At 40.5% G+C, this 8,132-nt stretch overlaps 1 long non-coding RNA gene across 3 annotated transcripts; it reads left to right on the top strand.

Annotated features, from left to right (window-relative positions):
* Window positions 1-297: 297 nt before the first annotated feature.
* LOC131221562 (uncharacterized) lies at window positions 298-4,193 on the top strand. Of its 3 annotated transcripts, none has more exons than XR_009159416.1 (5): window positions 298-772; window positions 938-1,299; window positions 1,528-1,685; window positions 3,134-3,363; window positions 3,854-4,193. It is a non-coding gene; the product is annotated as an uncharacterized LOC131221562 (long non-coding RNA). The 3 variants fall into 3 exon arrangements; XR_009159415.1 differs by having other exon boundaries at window positions 3,134-3,246; window positions 3,854-4,192; XR_009159417.1 differs by lacking the exons at window positions 3,134-3,363; window positions 3,854-4,193 and adding an exon at window positions 1,883-2,801.
* Window positions 4,194-8,132: the final 3,939 nt, after the last annotated feature.

Below are 8,132 nucleotides of genomic sequence, written 5' to 3'. Positions count from 1 at the left end.
GAAGGCAGTAACTACAGCGAGAGATTGCAGAGACGGAGAGAGATTTGGTGGGTTGGTGCGTTTCTCCCTCTTCCCCTCTTTTTAAAAATCTGACCGTTGAGCCTGTAAGTGACTTACAGGGAAGTGACTTCCCACCCCCATCCCCCTGCAGTTTTTTGGTAGATTTGCCTGTAAGTGACTTACAGGTTGTAAGTTACTTACAGGTGATTTTTCTCCCCCAAACACTACCTGTAAGTGACTTCCCTATAAGTAACTTCCCACTTACCCAACTTACAGGCATCCAAACAGGCCCTAATGGTTCATGTCCGGAATGCGATTGCCGAAGGAGGTTTCTCTTGTGTTTATCTTGCACGTGATGTGGGTCCTTCATCGAAGCAGTATGCTTTGAAGCACATGATATGTAACGATGAGGAATCATTGGATCTGGTGAAGAAGGAGGTTTCACTGATGAAGTTGCTTAAAGGGCATCCCAATTTTGTTGGAGCTGAAGAAATGTAGGGTGGAAAATATCAGCTACCTTTTTTTGATACTTGTAGCCCTTTTTTGGACACATTCACCCCTTCTGTAAATAATCTAATCCAAGAAGTAGGAAGTCACAAAAGGAGAAAAGGGTGTGTATAAACAAACATAGGGTGGAAAATATCAGCTACCTTCTTTCTTCTATCCTATGTTAGGACGGTTGTTGAATTTTCACTTTCTTTCTTTCTTTCATTTGTTTTTGATGGTTGTTTTCTTTCTCATTGCAGTTTCATCACTGTTTTGCTTGATACAGGTAACTAACTGCTTCTTTCTTTCTGCCTTATATGTGATGTTTTCCTTTGGAAAAAGACATTGTTTTGGAGATTTAAATTCAGTAATTGGTATCTTCTTCTTCTTTTTTTTCTTGGGGGGGTCTTTTTTGTATAACAAATTGCTACTGTTGAGTGTTGATTTTCAGGCCTTCAGGTGAAGAAGAGACTGCATTAAGGATTTCGGGCCTCGATTATTTCCTTTAGTTTGTTTCTTGTGATTTTTTGAGGATGGGGGATCATTTCGTGTTGTTGGTTGATCAGTTGCTCACTGAATCCACACTGGAAGCTGCAATCCAGAGCAGAAAACAGGGTCAAAATGGGCATGCTTCAGCATCAGAGGTAGAAACCGAGAACGAGCTCTCTTTGCAGAAGAGGGATTTTGGCGATGGGCTGTGGAAAATGGTGGAGTGTCGAATCACTGAAGACAGAGAGGGAGAAGAAGAGAGAAATGTACTTCCCGAAGAGGAAGCATGCTATTAAGTCTGAGATTGCAAGATCACTGTTGTAGGTGAGCCTACCCCCCCGCCCCTTCTTTTTTTTTTTTTTTTTTCAGTTAGAGAAATTTAGTGTGGGAGCCTCTGAAGCTTAAGATATTTTAGTCCAGTTAAATATTTCAGTTATTTGGGTTTCTCTTTGTGGTATCTTCCAATCATGAGATCCGATATGATTTCAAAAAAGATATCAATGTGAGATTTCCAGTAAACATGACATTCGGATCTATGTGTGGACATTGTAGAGACTGAGCAGATCAAGCATATGACATGGGAAAAGGAAAGGATTTATGAAGATATGAAAAAAGAAGAAGACTTATTAATCATTGCGAAAAGCAGTTTTGACTATAAAAAACAGGAGTTTATTAAGTTTCTTGGCAAGATTTCATCGTACATGACTCAGGTACTGCAACTGATGTATCTTTGTTAATCACAGTCATTGCATTTTACTCATGCAATTTTTCAGCACGCCCTGATGCTTCCTTAACCTGCCTAGTTGCCTTTTAGTCAGTTTATTTATTTATTTTTTAAATCTATAAATTAAAAACAGTGCCGTCAACCACTATCTATCACTGATTCTTGGATTTATTAAATGGGCAGAACTAAGCACGTGCTGCATGAGATGGAAAAGTCCCAAACTGAGTTGTGGGTGAGATTGGTTTCTTACAAATCCGATGTTAATTCGGGCGAGCTTCAAACACTATCCATTAGTTCTACTACAATTTGATATTCATATGGAAATGGCTCTATCCACTTCTTCAGTTACTGGTAAGTTGAATTAGGGAATGTTTGTAATCTTTTGTGCATAGTAGTGGAAGAAGAATGGGTTGGACCTAATGGATGGTCCAAGTAAGTGACATGCTCATGAGGACAAATGTTACTGCGTATGGGAAGGTTTCTATACACTTCGCCCACTAAATCATTTCTCTTTAGGAAATTATGAAAGAGGAATGTGGCATGTAAAGACCAAGGTATTAAAAAGTAGTTATGTAATGGCCACTACGTTGTTACATAACAACCCTTTCTTTTAGACGGTTGCTCTGCTCTTTTTATTAAACTTTTTTGGTTTTTACTTGAAATGCAAGCTGCTTTTATTCTTGTATGAATGATTTATTTGGATGCACACAGTTGTACTATCTTGCTGTACGTTGTTAATCCAAAATCTTAAATCTTTCTATTTGTAGTACATTGCAGATAACAATCTTGAGAACAACCCATGGCATGGATTTGATGAGTGGTCACTCAAGATAAAAACTAATGCGCCTGAATGAAGTTTTGAAAATGTTGTTGGTTTTTCTTCTTCAGTTTTTCTTGAAAGTTATATTGGTTGCTTTCAAAAGATAAGCAACAAGGCCCTCAGTATTCAAATAAAATCGTAGTTGTTGCATGGTTTCTTTCACAAGTTCTGGTATATTGCCTCAAGAAGTTGCAACTCCCACACCTGCGTGAAGCCTTTCCCATCCACATGCAGGCACACATGCCAATGTGGCACACATGTACTGGATATGAGATTTCCATTAGGTATTCTGGCCAAAATAAGGCCATTTCACTCAGATGAGCAACAGTTAACAAAAGAAATGCTTGGCTAAAACAAATTTTTTTTTTCTAGCCATCCATTTGTCTTGTACACTTTGGCCGACCTGAGTGGAACAACCTGGTTTTGATCTAAACAAGTGCAGCCCACCTGATGGATAGCTTGGATCTTGCACAAGTGTGCCATATTGGCACATGTTCTTTTATGTGGATGGGCAGCAGTTTACTTGTGTGTGGGGTCAGCAAACCTGTTGTCTCAGTTCTCAGTCTCCTTTAGTAGTTAGTCTTATAAAATACCAAATTTCTTCTCATTTTCAGGATGAAGTGAACAAGCTTATCAGTTCAACCCTGGGTGATAGGGAGAGAGATATAATACGCCTTTACTATGGCCTGGATAAAGAATCCCATACATGGGAAGACATTAGTAGACAGTAAGTAGCCAAGGTTTTTGTCTCATTTTCTTTTTCCATTTTTTAATGAAAAATGACAAAGTGATGCTTATCAAGCCACGGGCTGCTACAACCTCCTATGCTATGATGTGCAAAATGGTAATAATGGGATTGGCACTTTCACTTGGGTTGAGTTGTTTAGTTATTAATGGATGGGTGGAATTTTGGTGTTGGGTGTTTTGAGCATATGGGCTTGGATTTTGCTATAAGTTTTTATTTATTTATTTATTTATTTATTTATTTATTTATTTATTTATGTGTTTGGATGCTCAGTTCAATTGCATATCAATTTATTAGGATTGTTGTGTAATTTGGAGTTAAGTCTTCCAAAGTGAGGGGAAGTTGGGCTAGCCCCAAATTCATTTAGGACTTGTTAGCTTGGATGGGCTTGATGAAAATTGATAGGATAGGCCATCCATTCTGTTTCTAGCTTTGATGAAAGGTTGCGGATTGGAAATGGGTGCGTTTTTAATGTTTACTTGCTTTCAAACAGAACATTTTGATAGACCAAACACCTGATTCTTTTAATGATTAGTTCAATCACAACTGCTTTCAATCTAATGTTTATGTATCCTCATCATGGATGTAGAGCTGAAGGTGTGTGGTGACCTCACCAAGGATGTAGAGCTAAAGGGCGCGTTCTTAGCCATTAGTTAGAGTGAGAGGCTATGGAGGCTATTGATGTCTATTGGTTGAAATTTAAGTTTGTTTGGGTAAGCATGATTTTCGAGCATGGATTTTCTTAGACATGAGTCTATTTCTATGATAAGAGTACTCGTCTATACATAAATGTGGCAATGCTTATTAGTTGGAATGGGTTTTATATGTGGCCATGGGCATTGCTTAATATAGTTGATGTGGGCATTTCATTCGCATGGTTAAAAAGTGAGCTTTAGATGGGGACTACATTGGATGTGTATTTGGCATGGTCACTTTTGTATGTTATGTGTTTTTTTTTTTTTTCACATGTATTTACTATATGGTTTATATATGTGTATTTGGATGGAATCTTCATTGTTGCATGTTTGATGTTTGCTCTGGTAGTTGGAATGTTGAGGTTCAAAGAGTCAGTAGTGGCTTCTATTGTGGTTCTTAGATGTCGAAGAGCATCAAAGCATGCCTGCCCTATCGCTGACTAGCCTCATCTTCTATTTTATGGCTATGATTTGCTGAGGAGATGTTGCAGCTACTTTCAGTCCCAACTGATGTACGGTTTTGCCCGTTTGGTTATATCAGGTTATGTGGTTGCATGGAAAGTTGCATTGCTATAAACATTTGTAGCATGGAAAATGGACATTCATGTGCATTTGTAGTCTGAAAACATTAAATAGACTGTTAACTGTTTTATTGTATTATGCTAATTATTTTGTCTTAATGAATGTTAAATGGGTGAAACATGCACACACATGTTTAATCATTGATTGATTATGCTATTATTAGAAGCAAAAAACTAAATTTAGCCTCGGTTATTAAGAACTGAGGTTAAAAACTGGATTTAGCCTTGGTTGATGCCAATAGAGGCTAAATCCATCTGTAGCTTCACTTTTGCCTCAATTACCCAAATTGAGGTTGCAACCCCGATATCTAAAGGCTTTAACCGAACCGAGGTTAAAAATATATTTAGTTCGGTTGGAGGCAACTGAGGCAAAAAAAACATGATTTAGCCTCATTTCAAGGCAACCGAAGCTAAAAGGGTTCTTTTAGCTTCAATAAAAAAACCGAGGCTATAAAAGCCTTTTTAGCATCTGTTGCTAAAACTGAGGTTATATAGCCTTTAGCTTGTTAGACAGGCTGCAACATACCTTGTATAGCTAGCATACCTTATATAGTTGGTTTTCCCATAGGTAGATGATTCTGATTTTATTTCCTTCCTTGTATAGATGCTGTAATCTCTATATATTCAACCCCTTTGGGTTGTCTCAAATACACAAAAGCTTTCAGCTCCTCTCAGTTTACATGGTATCAGAGCCTCACTGATCCAAATCCGGCACCACCTGTCAGATCCGACCACCCCTGCGTCGTCCGGCCACCCCTGCTGCGTCGTCCGATCATCCCTCTGCTCGTCCAGCACCATCTGCTGCTCGTCCAACCGTCCCCTGTTGAAGATCCGACCACCCCTTCCCCGTCCGACCACCCGGTCGACCACCCCTGCTCGTCCAGCGTCGCCCCTCTAATCGTCCAACGTCGCCCGGTCACTCGTTCTCTTCGAGTTCCAGCAACCTCTGCTCATCCAGATCTGTTGCTTCTCTGCTCATCCATATCTGTTGCTCTTCTGCTTATCCAGATCTGTTGCTCATCCAGATCTGTTTTAGCAACCTTTGCTCATCCAGATCTGTTACTTGTCCAGAGCTATTGCTCCCATCTAGACCTATTGCTGTTGCTGTTCCTATTTCGCCAAGATCCTATTCAGCCAAGATCCAGATACTGCTACGCGTTGGATATCTCCTGCTGTACGGTACACCTAAAACATTCTTCTGCTGCAACTCTTTGCATGCTTTATATTAATTCCGCTCAATGGACAAGAACTCATCACGTAAAGAGGCCCCAAGGTGTAGTTTTGATGGTACCAACTATTCACTATGGGCCATCCATTTTCAGAACTTCCTGAAGGGTCGTGGTTTGTGGGGACTAATTGATGGATCTGTTACTATTCCCACTTCCACGGATGCCGATAAATTGGCTGATTGGGAAATGAATAATGGACGGATTATTACCTGGATTCTCGATTCGGTCGATCGATCCATTGCTGTTGGCCTCACACCTCATCGCACGGCTAAGGCAATATGGGACCATCTTCAGACAATTTATCAACAAAGTAATGCGGCCCGGTCATATCGTCTGGAACAGGATCTCGTTAATCTTACTCAGGGTGATGACAGTATTCAATCATTTTATTCTAAAATTGTCACAATTTGGACTGAGATGGCCATGATGGATCCAATATTTCCTAATGACTTTAGGATTTTCCAAACTATGCGTGAAAGTGCGCAAGTTCGTCAATTTCTTATGAAACTGCGTCCGGAATTCGAACATTGTCGGGCTGCTCTCTTGAACCGTAGCCCTACTCCTTCATTGAATTCGGTTATTAATGACCTATTGGCTGAGGAACAACGACTGAAAGTTCTATCACTTCCTTCCTTGACTCTGGGATTATCTGATATGGTGCTTGCTGTGTCCACCACTGCACCAACACGTGGCTCCTCTTCTTTAACCTGTCGTGGCTGCAACAAGGTGGGTCATGTTGTCGCTCAATGCAAAGAATGGTGCACTAATTGTCGACGAACTGGTCATGGTATTCAAGACTGCTGTACACGTGCATATGCATCTTCTTCCGTCCGTGGACATGGTTGTCGTGGTCGTGGCCGTGGTCGTGCTCTTTCTGCTACTGCTGCCACTATTTCTTCCGAGCCGACTGTTACTGATTCTACATCTACTGTTTTTACTGCGTTGACTCCTGCGATGCTCCAACAAATCGTTCAGGCCCTTTCTACGGCCGGTATGTCAGGTATATCCCCATCTTCTACATGGTTCTTCGATTCGGGTGCTTCCAATCAAATGCCCGGTGCTGTATCCCATCTTCGTGACATTCGTCCCTACACCGGCAATCAGGCTATTTTTACTGCGGATGGCACTAGACTCCCTATTCAGTCTGTTGGATCATTGACTTTCTCTCCTTCTGCTCATCGCCAGTTCACCCTTCGTGATGCGTTTCACGTCCCTAACCTCTCCTCCAATTTAATTTCAGTTGGTCAACTCACATCAAATAACTGCTTAGTCATATTTCTTTCCAACTGTTGTTTTGTGCAGGATCTGGTGACGGGGAAGGTACTTGGGAGGGGTAGGCGGCATGGTCATCTGTACGTGCTGGATTTTGATCTATTTATCACTCCGGCTCGTTGTTTCTTTTCTCCTTCTTCATCAGATATTTCTTCGACAAATAAATTGTGGAAACTATGACACTTTCGCCTGGGTCATCCACATTCCGATCGGTTACTTCAGTTAATTTCGTCTGGCTTGTTAGGGAATATTTCTTTTAATAAAAATGATTTGGATTATTCTTGTTCTTCCTGTTGTCTTTCAAAAAGTAAGTGTGTTCCATTTTTCTTAAGTACTACAAAATCATCTTCTATGTTTGAACTTATGCATACGGATGTCTGGGGTCCTTCACCAATCATGTCTCTCTCTGGGTTACGATACTATGTTATATTCATTGATGATTTCACACGCTACACTTGGATTTACTTTCTACAATCGAAGTCACAGGTTTTTGAAAAATTCAAGTTATTTCACTGTATGGTGAAGACTCAATTTCGGGTTTCAGTTCAAACTCTCCGCTCTGACTCAGGGGGGGAATATCTCTCAACTGATTTTCGTACATTTCTTTAAGGGCATGGAATTATTCATCAAACCACCTGTTCTGATACTCCACAACAGAACGGGGTGGCTGAAAGAAAAAATCGTCATATTGTTGAAACTGCCAACACCCTGATGACAGCTATGAGTGTTCACCGTTCTTTCTAGGCTGAAGCAATGTTACATTCCGTTTACTTGATTAACCGGATGCCAACCAAAGTTCTGAATAGTAAATCTCCTTACTCTGTTCTCACTGGCTTACCCCCTGCATATTCCACATTTCGTGTTTTTGGTTGTATCTGTTATGTTCACCTGGCTTCACGTGAACGTAACAAACTATCTCCAAAATCAGTCAAATGTATGTACTTGGGATTTGGGGAGACTCAGAAGGGTTTTCGATGTTATGATCCGGTTTCTCATCGTGTTCGGGTTTCACGACATGTTGTTTTTCTTGAGCACATTGCTTTTCATTCATCTCTTCCTCCTTCACACACTTCCAACTCTCCTGGTCTAAC

The sequence above is a fragment of the Magnolia sinica genome, chromosome 12 (genome assembly GCF_029962835.1).
Source record: "Magnolia sinica isolate HGM2019 chromosome 12, MsV1, whole genome shotgun sequence".
In the NCBI taxonomy this organism is placed as follows: domain Eukaryota; kingdom Viridiplantae; phylum Streptophyta; class Magnoliopsida; order Magnoliales; family Magnoliaceae; genus Magnolia; species Magnolia sinica.
The sequence above is the reverse complement of the archived record's forward strand: the minus strand, read 5'-3'. Positions and strand labels throughout refer to the sequence as shown.